At 36.7% G+C, this 18,893-nt stretch overlaps 1 pseudogene across 1 annotated transcript in view; it reads left to right on the top strand.

The window, feature by feature from the left end:
• The window catches only part of LOC111178295 (dnaJ homolog subfamily B member 6 pseudogene), a 133,219-nt pseudogene that overhangs the window by 87,285 nt on the left and 27,041 nt on the right, over window positions 1-18,893 (top strand). Inside the window, exon 6 of the transcript XR_016391343.1 lies at window positions 384-18,893. This exon is cut by the window's right edge and continues 27,041 nt beyond it. The product of XR_016391343.1 is annotated as a dnaJ homolog subfamily B member 6 pseudogene (transcript). The remainder of the gene's footprint in view (window positions 1-383) is intronic.

The raw sequence follows: 18,893 nt of genomic DNA, 5'->3' as shown, positions 1-18,893 counted from the left end.
TTGGTTTGAATTGACCAATTCAGCCCTAGCCTGGGATCTCTTGCGGTCTTTTGTTGAACTGTGACTCACCATCTGACATCCTGAGGCTCTACTTGACAAATGATAATTTAACAAGTCACAACATGTGTCAGTTTGACTGCATTAAGTGATGCCCCAGATAGCCGGTAAAGAATTATTTCTGGGTGTATCTGTGAGAGTCTATCCAGAAGATTTGTATTTGAATCAGTAGACTTGAGTAAAGAATATCCACCCTCACCAATGTGCCAGAATAGAACAAAAAGGCAAAGGAAGAGTGAATTCTTAACTGCTGTCAGACATTGGAGCTCCTGGTTCTCAGGCTTTCAGACTTCAGGATTTACACCACCATCTCTCTTCTCCCCTAGAGTTTCAGTCTTGGAATAGGAGTTACATCATTGGTTCCCCTGGTTCCCAGGACTTCAGACTTGGACTGAATTATACCACCAGCTTTCCTGAGCCTCCAGCTTGCTGATAGCAGATCATGGGACTTCTCTTCCTGTGTTGCCACATGGGCCAATTCCTATAATAAATCTCTTCATATATTTGTTTTATATCCTTCTGGTTCTGTTTCTAAGGGGAACCCTGACTAATATAACTAGTTTATATGAATGTGTAAAGTGAAGGAGTAGAAAAAACACCACTTTGAAATTTAAATCTCAGAATTAGGATGCTCAAATTAATTTTTAAAGACATACTTTCAAGTATTAGATTTAAAATTCTCGTATCTATTTCATAATATCTTCAAAAGTTAAACTTAGGGGCTTCCCTGGTGGCGCAGTGGTTGAGAGTCCACCTGCCAATGCAGGGGACATGGGTTCGTGCCCCGGTCCGGGAAGATCCCACATGCCGCGGAGTGGCTAGGCCCGTGAGCCATGGCCGCTGAGCCTGAGCGTCCGGAGCCTGTGCTCCGCAGTGGGAGAGGCCACAACAGTGAGAGGCCCACATACTGCAAAAAAAAAAAAAAAGTTAACCTTAAAATGTTAGAGCAATTATAATTAAAAAAATATACCAGTAGAGCAATTATACCTCAGTATGGGAAATTTATTTGAGAACCATTATAACCACTTGTCAGCGTTTTTAAGCTGAGCCATATTCATGATAACTTATTCCAAAAATAATATATTTTCAAATGTATTTACAAGTGTCTGTCATCAAGATTTTTGTAGACTATTAGAACTAAAGTTAATGTTTTGGTTTTTACTGTAACAGTGTTAAACATGCCAATTATAGAAGAGTAAATTGCAGGCATTAATAAAAATATTGAAAAGTAAGTAAAGATAAACTATTATACATATATATGTAGTAGTTGGGTATCTTCTTAGGTCTGGGAAATATCAATTCTAAATAACAACAACTCTTGGTCCTGTTTTTAAAATAGGTTTGTGGCAGACAAACCATAAGGTAACCCCCAATATTTTCTTGTCTACTAGTGTTTACACCTTTGTCTATTCCCCTCCCCTTCTGTGCACACAGTACCTGTGACTTCCAACCAATAGCAAACTCTAAACAATGGCAGAGGTGATGGAATGTCATTCACTTGATTAGGTTATGTTATGTGACCAAAAGTCACTTCTATGATTATATCATGTTATATAATACTCTATCCTATATCAGACTGGAGGAAGAAACTCATTGCTGGTTTGACAATGTAAGCAGTTATGTTGGGGAGACACATGGGAAACAGGAACTGTGTGCATCATTTAGGACCTGAGGACAGTCTCCTGCTGGCAGGCAGCAAAATGTCTGAAAATTTGGTTATATAGCCACAAGAACATGAATTATGCCAACAACCTGAATGAACTTGGAAGTATATTCTTTTCCTAACTATTCCTCCAGATGAGAACCCAGCCCAGCCAACACCTTGATTACAGTCTTGTGAGACCCTAAGCAGAGGAGGCAGCTAAGCTGTCCCAGATCCTTGGCCAACACATAACACGATATAAAAAATGTGTTATTTAAAGCTGTTAACTTCATGGTAATTTTTAGCCAGGAATAGAAAATGAATATAAAGTTTAATATGAAGTTGTCTATATCTACAATCTATTTGAATAGTTTTTAACCTGTTCTTCTACAAATATATTTTTTGATTAGCTTTGGAAAGGATTATCATCTAGTATATTTTTCAGGATTGCTCCTAAAATTTTAAAACTTTTGTTTTCTTTACAAGTAGGTTTATGAGCTATCTACTGTTGTGTAAAAAATTGGCCCAAAATATGAAGGCTTAAAACTACAAACATTAATTACCTCACAGTTTGTAGGAGTTAGAAATTCAGGTATAGCTTAGCTAATAGTTTTGGCACAGCATTTCTCAGAATATTGGAGCCAGGGAGTCTGTTGAGACTGGAACCATCTGAAGGTTTGACTGGGTTGTGGGATTCACTTATAAGATTGCTCAGTCACATTGCTTTTGGTAGGAATATTTCATTCCTTCTATGCGGGCCTCAGCATATAGCAGTTGGCTTTTCCCAGAGTGAACAATCCAAGAGAGAGAGCAAGGAAGAAGCCTCCAATGCCTTTTGTGATATAGTCCTCCTGAGTCGTGTACCATCACTTGTATTTTGTAGCCACCTCCTATTGCTATTGTGGTGAGAGCAAGTGTTGGGAGGATCTGCTTGAAACACTGTGTGATGTTAATCATCTTTGTGTGAGTGGTTTGTCCCCAGTAAATTGCATAACAATAAAAAGTGATTTCTGCTTGTTTTTGTGTTTTTTTGTTTGTTTGTGGTACACGGACCTCTCCCGCTGAGGAGCACAGGCTCCGGACGCACAGGCTTAGCGGCCATGGCTCATGGGCCCAGCCACTCCGCGGCATGTGGGGTCCTCCCAGACCAGGGCACGAACCCGTGTCCCCTGCATTGGCAGGTGGCCTCTCAACCACTGCGCCACCAGGGAAGCCCTGTTTTTGTGTATTTTTCATGTTTAGTGCAATACAGCAAACCTTGTATAACATCATGGGACCCATTCGAAGTGCCACTAGTGATGCTGGAAGTGCTCGCAAGACGCAGAAAAAAGTTGTGACATTACAAGAAAAAGTTGAATTGCTTGACATGCACCTGCCATTTCAAGATAAATCCAGTATAAGGACCATTGTAAGAAAAGAAAAGAAAACGAAATTCATAACGTCCTTGCTGTGGCTAGCAACAGACCTAAAAACCTTGCACTTTTTGTGAAATAACTTTTTATCTCCTATTGAAAATGCAGCTTCTATGTGGGTGCAGGATTGGTATAGGAAAGTCATGCCTATAGACTCTAATATGATTCAAGATAAAGCAAAGTCACTATATGGCAAAGCAAAAGGAAGGTGAAGGATCTAAAGCTGGAGAATTTAATGCCAGAAAAGGATGGTTTGATCATTTTAGAAAGAGGTTTGGCTTTAAAAATGTCAGGATAGGGGCTTCCCTGGTGGCCCAGTGGTTGAGAGTCAGCCTGCCGATGCAGGGGACACGGGTTTGTGCCCCAGTCTGGGAGGATCCCACATACCGCGGAGCGGCTGGGCCCGTGAGCCATGGCCGCTGGGCCTGCGCATCTGGAGCCTGTGCTCCGCCACGGGAGAGGCCACAACAGTGAGAGGCCCGTGTACCGCAAAAAAAAAAAAAAAAAAAAAAAAAAAAAAAAAGGATAACAAGAGAACCAACTTCTGCTAATGAAGAGGCAGCAGACAAGTTCCCAGATACCATTAAGAAAATCACTGAGGAGAAAGGATGTCTTTTTTAAAAATATGTATTTTATTGATTTTTAATTAATTTTATTGGAGTATAGTTGCTTTACAATGTTGTGTTAGTTCCTGCTGTACAGCAAAGTGAATCAGTTATACGTATACGTATATCCCCTCTTTTTTAGATTTCATTCCCACTTAGGTCACCACACAGCACTGAGTAGAGTTCCCTGTGCTATACAGTAGGTTCTCATTAGTTATCTATTTTATTCATAATAGTGTATATATGTCAGTCGCAATCTCCCAATTCATCCCACCCCCGTTCCCCCCTTGGTATCCATAAGTTCTTTACATCTGTGTCTCTATTTCTGCTTTGCAAGTAAGTTCATCTGTACCATTTTCTTTTTTTTTTCATCTGTGCCATTTTCTAGATTCCACATATAAGTGATATTATATGATATTTGTTTTTCTCTTTCTGACTTCATTCTGTATGACAGTCTCTAGGTCCATCCACGTCTCTGCAAATGATCCAATTTTGTTCCTTTTAATGGCTGAGTAATATTACATTGTATATATGTATCACATCTTTATCCATTCCTCGGTTGATGGATGTTTAGATTGCTTCCATGTCCTGTCTATTGTAAATAGTGCTGCAATGAACATCTGGGTGCATGCATCATTTCAAATTACGGTTTTCTCTGGGTATATGCCCAGTAATGAGATTGCTGTGTCATATGGTAGTTCTATTTTTAGTTTTTTTAGGAACCTCCATAATGTTCTCCATAGTGGCTGTGCCAATTTACATTCCCACCAACAGAGTAGGAGGGTTCCCTTTTCTCCACATCCTCTCCAGCATTTATGGTTTGTAGATTTTTTTGATGATGGCCGTTCTGACTGGTGTGAGGTGATATTTCATTGTAGTTTTGATTTACATCTCTCTAGTACTTAGTGATGTTGAGCTTCTTTTCATGTGTTTGTTGGTCATTGCGACAGGTATGGGCCCAACTCTCCAGCGTCATCCATTTTCAGGGCTAGTTAATTTGGCAGGTGAGTTGTTACACACTCCTTAGCAGATTCCAACATCCATGGCCACTGTCCTGCTGAAAGGATATATTCTTGAACAGGTTTTTAACGCAGACAAAAGTGCCCTATTCTGGGGGGAAAATGCCACAAAGGACTTCTATTAGTAAGGAAGAGAAGCAACCATCAGAATTTAAGGCAGGAAGGGGTAGGATAACTCTACTGTTTTGTGCAAATGGAGTCGGGCTTATGAACAGGAGTGCCTTTACCTATAGAGCAGCTAACACCCGAGCCTTGAAGGGAAAAGGTAAACACCAACTGCCAGTCTTTTGGTTGTACAACAAGAAGGACTGGACGACAACCCTTTTTTATGGATTTGTTCCATTAATGCTTTGTCCCTGAAGTCAGGAAATACTTTGCCAGTAAGGGATGGCCTTCTGAGGTTCTTTTGTTATTGGACAATGCCCCTGGCCATCCAGAACCCCATGAGTCCAATACTGAGGGCGTCAAAGTGGTTTATGCCCCCAAATACACGTCTGTAATTCAGCCTCTAGGTCAGAGGGTCATAAGGACCTTTAAGGCTCATTACATACAGTACTGTATGGGAAAGATTGTCAATGCTATAGAAGAGAACCACGATAGAGAGAACATCATGAAAGTCTGGAAGGAGTACACCATTGAAGATGCCATCTTTGTTATAGAAAAAGCCATGAAAGGCATCAAGCCCAAAACAATAAATTCCTACTGGAAAGAAACTGTCCAGATGTTGTGCATGACTTCACAGGATTTATGACAGAGCTATCAAAGAAATCATGAAATAGATTGTGGATATGGCCAAAAAGATGGGGGGAGTGAGTGATTCAAGATATGAATCTATGGAGAAATTCAAGAGCTAACAGACACCACACCAGAAGAATTAACAGATGACAACTTGATGGAGATGAGTGCTTCTGAACCAGTGCCAGACGACAAGTAAGAAAACTTAGAAGCAGCGCCAGAAAACAAATTGACGTTAGACAATCTAGCAGTGTTCCAGTTATTCAAGACTGCTTTTGACTTCTTTTATGACAGGGACCCTTATATGATACAGGTGCTGAAACTAAAGCAAATCTTGGAAGAAGGATTAGTACCATATAGAAACAGTTTTAGAGAAATGGAAAGACAAAAAAGTCAGAAATTGTGATGTATTTCTGTAAAGTTGCACCGAGTGTGCCTGCCTCTCCTTCCTCCCCTTCTGCCTCTGCCATCCCTGAGACTGCAAGACCAAACCCTCCTCATCCTCCTCAGCCTAGTCAATATGAAGATGATGAAGATGAAGAATTTACAATGATCCACTTCCACTTAACGATAGTAAATAATCATCATGCCCTACAGTTTAGAAACTTATCTGTTGTGTATGTCTGTGAATGTCTTCACATGAAAATCTAATAAACTTATAGCAAAAACTCTATGGGACCTTTTTTGTCACCATCGTCATCATCATCCCCTAAGTATTCATTGTATATCACATCCCATACAAGACTTGTATTGAGCTGGGTAACCTATCCTTACATAGGCATAATGTGAATGACATTTAATATAAAATTAATAGTGGGTTAGTTTTCTTACTGTTTTATAACTTTACTTTCAAAGAATTACATTACAGTATGCCTCTCGTTATTAGAGAAACTGTGCATCAGCCTTATCATCACAGGTAAGTGGTTTTTTAAAAGTGTAATAACATTTCCAATATTGTATTATGAATGTGACTGTAATATTGCATACCATAAAATTTTTATAACATTTCATTCATTAGTGTATAGGCTATCATATTGATTACACTAGGCTACCATAAGCAATCTTTGTTATCAATGCATGAATCATTATACCTGTAAATAAATATTAATTTCTTTCTTCACATTGTTTCATTTTTGATGTCTAGTGTTAATAATATGTATAACATCTAAAGTGTTTTGTATCATATAAGATTGTTGTGGGTACTCACAGATGATTCATCTTGTAAACAGATGATGTAAACTTATGGTATCAATTAATATATTACAGTACTGTAAATGTATTTTCTCTTATGATTTTCTTAACATTTTCTTTTCTTTAGCTTACTTTATGGTAAGACTGTAATATATAATGCATATAGCATACAAATATGTGTTAATTGACTGTTTATCTTATCAGTAAGACTTTTGATCAACAGTTGGCTATTAGTAAAGGAGTCAAAAGTTATATGCAGGTATTTGACTGAATGAGGGTTTGGTGCCCCTAGCCCCCACATTGTTCAGGAGTCAACTGCATTTATGTAATAATGAGACCTCTATAAAAAGAAATGTGTAAAATGAAAGGAATATTGAAATAATTATGCAGCTATGCAAGTAACTACTCTGTCTCTTTTCCCTTTCTCACACACACACACACACACACACACACACACATTCATGCCCTTATTCAGTTTTGCTAGTATATTTTTAGTGGTTATTTATATTATTATTTTAAACTCAACAAACTGTGGGATAATAGTTTTAATTGATGGGAAAGAATAGCATGCTTGGTGTAAATTTAAAAAGCATCTCATTATTTATTTAAGTGGTATGCAGGTTATAGCTTAGTTAGGTAATTGAGTAACTTGGTCATTCTAATGTTTTTTCCATTCCAGCTTCAGTTAAAAAGTTTGGAGATTAATAGCAGACTTGTTATAAGTAACAGCTTACCACATACATTAGTAATGTGGTTTGTAAAGTCATTAAAAGATTGTGGTAGCTGAAGTAAAACAGTCATGTTGCTATACAGAGTGGTGTTTTATCTTCTTTCTCTAAGCATCTCAGCTTTGAGTCATTCCTGAAGAAGGGTTTAATCACGTTCCAGCAAGTCTCTTCATCTTTGACATCCATCTGCACTGCTGAGCTCTGTGGACCTGGTCTTATACTTGGTTTGGTTTCTGTAGCATCTTTATTAAGCTATGAAAAAGGAGAATCAATATTAACAAATCCATTAAAATATTAAAGAGGGTTGATAAAAATACAAGTAGACTAAAATGCAAGGACAGAATCCTTCAGGAAAGAACAATGCATGTTAATATCTATGAAGTAAAAGAACCACAAGTAGATAGATTCAAATGACTGTTGAGAGGAACTGGGGGAAATACAACAATAATGCAGAAAATGGTTTAAGGACAGTGATCTAAAAACATTCACTTGCATGTGATTTAGTAAGAAGAAACAACATTATTAAGAAAGCTTAAATTAACTAAGTGAAGTAATTTAGGAAGAGAAAGACAAATACCATATGATATCACTTATATGTGGAATCTAAAATATGACACAAATGAACATATCTATGAAACAGAAACACACTCACAGACATAGAGAACAGACTTGTGGTTGCCAATGAGGAGGGGAGTAGGGGAGGGAAGTATTGGGAGTTTGGGATTAGCAGATGTAAACTATTATGTATAGGATGGATAAACAACAAGGTCCTACTGTATAGCACGGAACTATATTCAGTATATTGTGATAAACCATAATGGAAAAGAATATGAAAAAGAACATATATATATGTATAACTGAGTCACTTTGCTGTACAGCAGAAATTAACACAACATTGTAAATTAACTATACTTCAATAAAATTTAAGAGAAAAAGAATGTATTAAAAGGTTACCATTTAAAATGAATTTGAGGATTTTTTTTCAAAAAAAAAAAGTCACCAAAAGATCAGTAGGCAGCATTAATAAAAAAATCCTGGGGAGAGGTGAGAATCTAATTTCTATAGCTGCCATATTATAATATGGACATCCTCAAAATGTCCACTTTTCAAGAAAAATCTAACAGACATTCTAATAAAAGAAAATATGGGACTTCCCTGGTGGCACAGTGGTTAAGAATCTGCCTGCCAATGCAGGGGACACGGGTTTGAGCCCTAGTCCAGGAAGATCCCACATGCCATGCAGCAACTAAGCCCATGTACCACAACTACTGAGCCTGTGCTTTAGAGCCTGCAGGCCACAACTACTGAGCCTGCATGCCACAACTACTGAAACCTGCACACCTACAGCCCATGCTGCACAACAAAGAGAAGCCACCTCAATGAGAAGCCCACACACCACGATGAAGAGTAGCCCCTGCTCACCACAACTAGAGAAAGCCCGCCTGCAGCAATGAAGACCCAATGCAGCCAAAGATAAATTTATATAAAAAAAGAAAATATGGCATATTAACAAGAGAAAAATCAATGCAAACATGCTTGAGGAAGCACAAATGATGTATTTCTAGACAAAGACTTTAAGTTGGTTGTTTTAAATGAGTTTAATAGAATGAGTTTTGAAGTGTTCAAAGAGCTAAAGGAAACTATTATCTAACAAACTAAAGAAAAGTATGAGAAAATGTCTCACCAAAGTGAGAATATCAATAAAAAGATGGAAATTATATAAAGAGCAACTAAATAGAATATTTAAACTTGAAAAGTATAGTAACTTGAATTCCTTTTATTTCTTTTTCTTGTCTGATTGCTATGACTAGGACTTCTGGTACTATGGTGAATAAAAGTGGTGAGAGTGGGTGTCCTTGTCTTGTTCCCAGTCTTAGAGGAAATGCTTTCAAATTTTCACTGTTGAGTATGATGTCTGCTGTGGGTTTCTCATAAATGGCCTTTATTATGTTGAGGTATGTTCCTTGTATGCCCACATTCTGGATAGTTTTTATCCTAAATGGATGTTGAATTTTGTTAAAAGCTTTTTTTTGCATCAATTGATATAATCATATGGTTTTGTTTTTTGTTTTTTGGTTTTTTTTGCAGTATGCGGGCTTCTCACTGCTCTGGCCTCTCCTGTTGTGGAGCACAGGCTCTGGACGCGCAGGCTCAGCAGCCATGGCTCATGGGCCCAGCTGCTTCACAGCATGTGGGATCCTCCCGGACCGGGGCACGAACCTGTGTCCCCTGCATTGGCAGGCGGACTCTCAACCACTGCGCCACCAGGGAAGCCCAATCATATGTTTTTTATTCTTCAATTTGTTAATGTGGTGTATCACATTGATTGATTTGTGGATGTTGAAAAATCCTTGCATCCCTGGGGTAAATCCCACTTGGTCATGGTGTGTGATCCTTGTAATGTATTGTTGGATTCGGTTTGCTAATATTTTGTTGAGGATTTTTACATCTATGTCTGTTAGTTATATTTGTCTGTAATTTTCTTTTTCTTGTGATACCTTTGTCTCGTTTTGGTATCAGGGTGATGCTGGCTTCATAGAATGAGTTTTGAAGTGTTCCTTCATCTGCAGTTTTTTGGAATACTTTAAGAAGTGTAGGTGTTAACTCTTAGTTAACTGTTTGGTAGAATTCACCTGTGCAGCCATCTGGTCCTGGACTTTTGTTTGTTGTGCGTTTTTAAATTACTGATTCAATTTCATTACTGCTAACTGGTCTGTTCATATTTTGTATTTCTTACTGGTTCAGTCTTGGAAGATTGTATATTTCTAAGAATTTCTCCATTTCTTCTTGGTTGTTCATTTTATTGGCATATAGTTGTTTGTAGTAGTCTCTTTTGATCCTTGGTGTTTCTGTGGTGTCGGTTGTAACTTCTCCTTTTTCGTTTCTTACTTTATTGATTTGGACCCTCTCCCTTTTTTTCTTGATGAGTCTGGCTAAAGGTTTATCAATTTTGTTTATCTTAAAAAAAAACAGCTTTTAGTTTCATTGATCTTTTCTATTTTTTTTAGTCTCTATTTCATTTATTTCTGCTCTGATCTTTATGATTTCTTTACTTTTTTTTTAAAACATCTTTACTGGAGTATAATTGCTTTACAATGGTATGTTAGTTTCTGCTTTATAACAAAGTGAATCAGCTATACATATACATATATCCCCATATCTCCTCCGTCTTGCGTCTCCCTCCCAACCCCCCATCCCACCCCTCTAGGTGGTCACAAAGCACCAAGCTGTTCTCCCTGTGCTGTGCAGCTGCTTCCCACTAGCTATCTATTTTATATTTGGTAGTATATATTAGTCCATGCCACTCTCTCACTTCGTCCCAGCTTACCCTTCCCCCTCCCAGTGTCCTCAAGTCCATTGTCTTCATCTGCGTCTTTATTCCTGTCCTGCTCCTAGGTTCTTCATAACCTTTTTTTTTGGTTTGTTTTTAGACTCCATATATATGTGTTAGCATATGATATTTTTCTCTTTCTGACTTCACTCTGTACGACAGACTGTAGGTCCATCCACCTCACTACAAATAACTCAATTTCGTTTCTTTTTCTGACTGAGTAATGTTCCATTGTATATATGTGCCACATCTTCTTTATCCATTCATCTGTCAATGGACACTTAGGTTGCTTCCATGTCCTGGCTATTGTAAATAGAGCTGCAATGAACATTGTGGTACATGACTCTTTTTGAATTATGGTTTTCTCAGGGTATATGCCCAGTAGTGGGATTGCTGGGTCACATGGTAGTTCTATTTTTATTTTTTTAAGGAACCTCCATACTGTTCTCCGTAGTGGCTGTATCAATTTACATTCCTACCAACAGTGCAAGAGGGTTCACTGTTCTCCACACCCTCTCCAGAATTTATTGTTTCTAGTTTTTTTGATGATGGCCACTCTGACTGGTGTGAGGTGATACCTCATACTTCTTTTTTTTAATTAGTTAATTTTTGGCTGCATTGGTTCTTTGTTGCTGCATGTGGGCTTTCTCTAGGTGCAGTGAGTGCGGGCTACTCTTCATTGTGGTGTGCAGGCTTCTCATTGCAGTGGCTTCTCTTGTTGTGGAGCTTGGGCTCTAGGCACGTGAGCTACAGTAGTTGTGGCATGCGGGCTCAGTAGTTGTGGCTCACATGCTCTAGAATGCAGGCTCAGTAGTTGTGGCACATGGGCTTAGTTGCTGCATGGCATGTGGGATCTTCCCTGACCAGTGATCGAGCCCATGTCCCCTGCATTGGCAGGTAGATTCCCAGCCACTGCTCCACCAGGGAAGTCCCGATTTCTTTACTTCTAATTTTGGGTTTTATTTGTTTTTCTTTCTCTAGTTCCTTTAGGTATAATTTTATGTTGTTTGATATTTTTCTTGTTTCCTGAGGTAAGCTTGTGTCACTATAAACTTCTCTCTTAAAACTGTTTTTGTTGCATCCCATAGGTTTTGGACTGTTGTGTTTTCATTTTCATTTGTCTGTAGGTAGTTTTTTAAATTTCCATTTTGATTTCTTCAGTGATCCATTGGTTGTTTAGTCCATATAGTTTTGCCTTCACATGTTTGTGCTTTTTGCAGTTTTTTTCTTGTAGTTGATGTCTAGCCTCAGCATTGTGGTCGGAAAAGATGCTTCATATGATTCCAATTTTCTTAAATTTACTGAGGCTTATTTTGTGGCCTAGCATGTGATCTATCCTGGAGTATGTTCCATGCACACTTGAAAAGAATGTGTATTCTGCTGCTTTCGGATGGAATGCTTTATATATATATCAATTAAGTACAACTTGTCTAATATGTCATTTAAGCCCAGTATTTTATTGTTTATTTTTTGTCTGGATTATCTATCCATTTATGTAAGGGGGTTGTTAAAGTCCCCCACTTTTATTGTGTTACTGTCAATAAGAAAAATGAACACAAGCATACTACAAAAGGAAATCATCAAACGAAATGGGGAGAAACTAAAAGAAGAAGAAAAGAACAGGGAAAACTGACAAAAATAATCAGAAAACAGGTATAAGTACATACCTATCAATAATTACTTTAAATGTTAGTGGACTAAATGCTCCAATCAAAAGACATAGGGTGGCTGTATAAAAAAAACAAGACCCATCTATATGATGCTTACAAGAGACTCACTTCAGAACTAAAGACACATGCATACTGAAAATGAAGGGATGGAAAAAGATATTTTATGCAGATGGAAATGATAAGAAAGGGGTGGTACCAATAATATCAGAAAAAATCTTTAAAGCAAAGTCTTAACAACAGACAAAGAAGGGCATTATATTATGATAAAGGAATGAATACAAGAAGTGTATATTTTACTTTTTAACATTTATGGATCCAATGTAGGAGCACCTAAGTATATAAAGCAAATACAGATATAAAGGGGAAATTTGACAATACAATAATGGCAGGGTACTTTAGCACCCCAATTTCATCAAAGGACAGATCATCAAGCTCTAAAGACTTTACCAAAAAACTATTATAACTAAGAGATGGATTCAGTAAAGTTGCAGAACAGAAAATTAATACACAGAAATATGTTAAATTTCTATACAGTAATAATGAGCTGTCAGAGAAGTGAAGAAAACTATCCCATTTACAGTTGTATCAAAAAGAATAATACACCCAGGAACAAATTTAACGAGGTGAAATACCTGTACTCTGAAGAGTAGAAGATATTGTTGAAGAAGACACAAATAAATGGAAAGATATTTCCTGCTCATTGATTGGAAGAATTCACATTGTTTAAATGTCCATATTATTTAAAAGAATCTATGCATTCAGTGCAATTCCTGTCTGAATCTTAAGGACATTTTTCATAGAAATAGAACAAAAAAATTCTAAAATTTATGTGGAACCACAAAATACCCCAAATAGTCAAAGCAACCCTGAGAAAAAAGATCAAATCTGGAGGTGTAACACTCTGTAGTTTCAAAGTGTATTACAAAGGTATAGTAATCAAAACAGCATGGTATTGGCAGAAACTCAGACATATGTGGGCAATTAATTTATGATAAAGTAGCAAAGAACATACAATGGAGAAACAATACTCTTTTCAGTAAATGATGTTGGGGAAACTTAACAGTCACATGCAAAGCAAAAAGAAAAATGAAACTAGATTGATCACCTTGTTTCACCATAAAGAAAAATCACCTGAAAATGGATTGTATGTAAGCTTTGAATGTAAGAACTGGAACCATAAAACTAGAATAAAACATAGGCAGTATGCTCTTTGAAATCAGTCTCAGCATTATCTTTCTGGATATGTCTCCTCAGGCATGGGGACCAAAACAAAAACAAATGAGACTACATTAAACTAAATAGTTTCTGCCTATCAAAGGAAATCATCAACAAAACAAAAAGAGAACCTACTGAATGGGAGAAGATATTTGCAAATCATATATCCAATAAGGGGTTAATATCCAAAATATATAAAGAATTCATAGAACTCAAAAACAAAAGCAAACAACCTGATTAAAAAGGGGGGCAGAGGAAATGAATAGACATTTTCCAAAGAAGACATACAGATAGCCAACAGGCACATGAAAAAATATTCAACATCGGTAATTATTAGTGAAATAAATACCTGGTAAAGATAAATACATGGGAAATTGTGTAATGCCAATTTTTATTTTCTACATGATTGAAAAGATAAATGCATTAAAATTATCATTCTATTTATTGGGCACACAATTTATAAATATGTAGTCTATGTCATCAATGATAGAGGGAAGGACAGAGCTCTACTGGAGCAGGGGTTTTGTATGATATTGAAGTTAAGGTGGTATACATTCTTCTTTGTTTTTTAATTGAAGTGTAGTTGATTTACAATGTTGCGACAATCTCTGCTGTACAGCAAAGTGACTCAGTTATACACATATAGACATTCTTTTTTTAAATATTTTTTTCCATTTTGTTTTATCCCAGGACATTGGATATAGTACCCCTTGCTATACAGTAGGACCTTTTTGTTTATCCATTCTAAATGTAATAGTTTACATCTACCAACCCCAAACTTCCAGCCCATCCCTCTCCCTCCCCCCATCCCCCTTGGCAACCACAAGTCTGATCTCTAGGTCTGTGAGTGTGTTTCTGTTTTGTAGATAGGTTCATTTGTGCTGTATTTTAGATTCCACATATAAGTGATATCATATGGTATTTTTCTATTTCTTACTTGCTTCACTTAGTATGATAATATCTGTTTGCATCCAGGTTGCCACAAATGGCATTACTTTGTTCTTTTTTATGGCTGAGTAGTATTCCATTGTTTATATGTACCACATCTTCTTTATCCATTTTCTGTCAATAGACATTTAGGTTGTTTCGATATTTGGGCTATTGTTAATAGTGCTGCTATGAATATTGGGGTGCATGTATCTTTTTGAATTATAGTTTTGTCCGGTTATATGCCCAGGAGTGGGATTGCTGGATCATATGGTAATTCTATTTTTAGTTTTCTGAGGAACCTCCATACTGTTTTCCATAGTGGCTGCACCAACTTACATTCAAGGGTGGTATACATTCTAATTAGACTGTTATAACTTTAAGGTGCTAAATGTAATGATCAGTGTACCCACAAAGTACCTATGTATAGAATATACACTAAAAGTAATAAGAAGGGAATCAAAATGTTTCACTAGGAAAAAAATCATCCAAACACAAAAGATGTCAGTAAAATGGTAGGAAATGAGTTACAAAAATGCCATAAGGCATATAGTAAACAAATAGCAAAATGGCAGAAGAAGTACCTCCTGATTAATAACTACTTGGAATGTAAAAAATCTTTAATCAAAAGATATAGCTTGGCAGAATAGATAAAACATGATCAAACTATATTGTATCTAAAAGAGACTCATGGGGACTTCCCTGGTGGCACAATGGTTAAGAATCCGCCTGCCAATGCAGGGGACACTGGTTCGATCCCTGGTCCAGGAAGATCCCACATGCTGCAGAGCAACTGGGTCCGTGTGCCACAACTACTGAGCCCGCGCTCTAGAGCCCGTGAGCCACAACTGCTGAAGCCCGCATGCCTAGAGCCTGTGCTCTGCAGCAAGAGAAGCCACCGCAATAAGAAGCACACACACCACAGGGAAGAGTAGCCCCCACTCGCCGCAACTAGAGAAAGCCCACGCACAGCAACGAAGACCCAATGCAGCCAAAAATAAATAAATAAAATAAATAAATTTGTTAAAAAAATTTTTTTAAACAGACATATTTTAGATCTAACACACAAATATATTGACAGTGAAGAAGACTCCATGCAAATAGTAACTGAAAGAGATCAGGGGTGTCTATACTAATATGAAATAAAGTAGATTTTAAATCAAGAAGTTTATAGTAGGTGGAAGAATTATATATTAATAAAATATTCAATTCAACAAGAAGACATAACAATTGTAAACATTTACAAACCTAATAACAGATCCTCAAAATATATGAAGGAAACTGGACAGAATTGAAGGAAGAAATAGATAGTTCTTCATAAGAGTGAGAGGCTTGAATACTTCTCTTTCTATAATGGAAATAGCAACCAAACAGAAAATAAGTAAGGAATTAGAGGACTTGAACAACTCTGAACCAAATACACCTAACAGACATATATAAAGTACATTCTACACAAAAACAGCAGATTACACATTCTCTCACATGCACATTGAACTTTCTCCAGGACAGAGTATATTTTAAGCTACAAAACAAGGCTCAATAGGTGTAAAAAGATGGTTATCATACAAAGTATCTTCACTGACCACAACAGGATGAAGTTAGATATCAACAACAGAAGGAACTAAGAAAATCACAAATATATTAAAATTAAACAACACACTCAAACAGACAATTGGTCAAAGAAGAAATTGTAATGGAAATTAGAAAATACTTAGAGACAAGTGCAAATAAAAACACATTAAAATTATGCTATGCAGTGAAAACAGTTGTTAGAGGAAAATGTATATCTGTAATTATGTACATCTAAAAAGAATAAAGGTCTCAGATCAGTAACCTAACTTCACACCTGAAGGAACCAGAACAAGAAGAAGAAACTATCCCAAAGGTAACAGAAAGAAGGAAATAATAAAGATCAAAGTAGTGATAAAATAGAGACTAAGCAAACAATAGAGAAAATTAATTAAATCAGAAGACGGTTCCTTGGAAAGATAAACAAAATCACCAAATGTTTAGTAAGACTAAGAAAAAACAGGGAAAGAGAGTACATACAAGTAACTAAGATGAGAAATGTAAGTGGTGACACAACAACTGACCTTAACAAAATTAAATTAATTGTAAAAAAATAGTATGAAAAATTGTACAGCAAATTAGATAACTTAGAAGAAATGGATAAATTCCTTGAAATACACAATTCACCTAAACTGACTCAAGAAGAAATAGAAAATCTCAACAGACCTAACAAGTAAAGAGAATGAATCACTAACATAACACCTGACAACAAAATTAAGTCCTGAATTAATTTTGGTGATTTCCACCAAACATTTAAACAAGAGATAAAAACAATACTTTTAGTACTCTTTCAAAAAATTAAAGTGCTTCCTAACTCATTCGATGAGAATAGCATTGCTCTGATACAAAACCAAATAAAGACATAACAAGGAAGAAAATTATAGATCAATATCCCTTATTAATATAGATGCAAAAGTCCTCAACAAAATATTAGAAAACCAAATCCAGTTGCATATTAAATGGATTACTCACCATGACCAAGTCAAATTTATTCCAGGAATGCAAGGGTGGTTCAACATAAGGAAAGCAATCAATGTAATACATGATGTGAATAGAGCAAAGGGAAAAAACCCTCATGATCATCTCAGTTTATGCAGGAAAGGCATTTGACAAAATCCAACATCCTTTCTTGATAAATACTCTGAAAACTGGGAATAAAGGGAAAATTCTGTGACATGATACAGGACATTTATGAAAAACCCACAGTTAACATCATACTCATTGATGAAAGACTGCAAATTTTACCCCTAAGATCACTAACAAGACACGGATACCCACTTGCATCATTTGCCATTCATGTCTTACTGGAAGTACTAGCAATAGCTATTATACAAGAAAAGGGGCATCCGCATTGGAAATGAAGGGGTAAAGCTACCTCTATTCACAGATTATGTGATCTAATCTTTAGAAAATCCAAAGGAATCCGCAAGAAAGCTAGTAGAACTAAAAAGCGAGTTCTTCATAATTGCAGGGTACAAATGAAAACAAAAATCAGATGTATTTCTGTACACCACCAACAATCTAAAAATGAAATTAAGAATGGAATTCCATTTATAATAATATCTAAAAGTTTAAATCCAAGGAGAGAAAGGAAATCTTGGGGAGCTGCCGTCTGCACCTCCATGACCAGCACAGCCATGCCAGAGTCAACAGGAGACCCAGGCCATCACCCCATCGCTGCTGCTTCTATCCACCTGCTTCCACGTCCTTGGATTCCTTGCAACAGCTTGCTAAAACATGATGGATTACTATGAAGTTCTATGCATGCAGAGACATGCTTCAGCCAAGGATATTAAAAAGGCTTATTGGAAACTGGCATCAGCATAGTAACCAGATAAAAATCTTGAGAAGAAAAAGGGGAGAGAAAATTCAAATAGCCAAGGTATATGAGGTGTTTGAGGTGTTATCACATATTTAAAAAATGGGACATCTATGACAGATATGCTAAAAAACAATTAAATGATGGAGGTGGAAGTCATTTTGACAGGCCATTTGAGTTTGGCTTCAGATTCCTTAATCCAGATGTCTTCAGGGAATATTTTGGTGGAAGAGACTTTTTTAACCTCTTTGAAGACCCACTTGAGAACATATTTGGTCATTGCAGGGGCCCCATTGAAACAAAAGCTGGGTCACAGGGTCATTTTTCTCTGCCTTAAGTGGATTTCCATCTTTTGGAGGTGGATTTTCTTCTTTTGACCCAAATTTACATTGTTCAGTTCACTACGTCATGGGGGCCTCACTTCATTCTCTTCCATGTCATTTGGTGGTAGTGGGATGGGCAACTTCAAATCTATGTCAACTTCTACTAAATTAATTAATGGCAGAAAAATCACTACAAAGAGAATTGTCAAGAATGGTGAAGAAAGAGTAGAAGTTGAAAAAGATGGCCAGTTAAAGTCCTTAACAATAAAATGCAAGGAGCAGCAGCTATGCTTGCATAAGGAGTAATTGCATGCATTTAACTGAAATGTTAAACTATAAATATAGGAACATTTGTTGAAGATTTGAAATGAATTCAACTTCTAGTATAACTGTACCTAATGTAAAGTATTTATAAACAGTTCACTGGAGCCCCTATTTGTCATATGCTTTCGAGTTTATTGTTGGGACCACATAACAGTTCTGTAATTTTTTGTCTTTAAAATTGTTGTAAATCTGTATATGCACATTGCTTTTCTATTAAATGTAATCTAAGGTGGCTTTGATCCTTTTGTACACTAACACCAGCAAAGACCTTCTTTTGCATTGTGTTTGAAACATGAGCCAAGTAGTGTCAGTCTGCTGTAAAGTCA

This window comes from Delphinapterus leucas, chromosome X (genome assembly GCF_059928025.1).
Source record: "Delphinapterus leucas isolate spDelLeu-1000000601 "Yukka" chromosome X, BTC_Dleu_Yukka2, whole genome shotgun sequence".
Taxonomy (NCBI): domain Eukaryota; kingdom Metazoa; phylum Chordata; class Mammalia; order Artiodactyla; family Monodontidae; genus Delphinapterus; species Delphinapterus leucas.
This window is presented reverse-complemented; position numbering and strand designations above follow the sequence as displayed.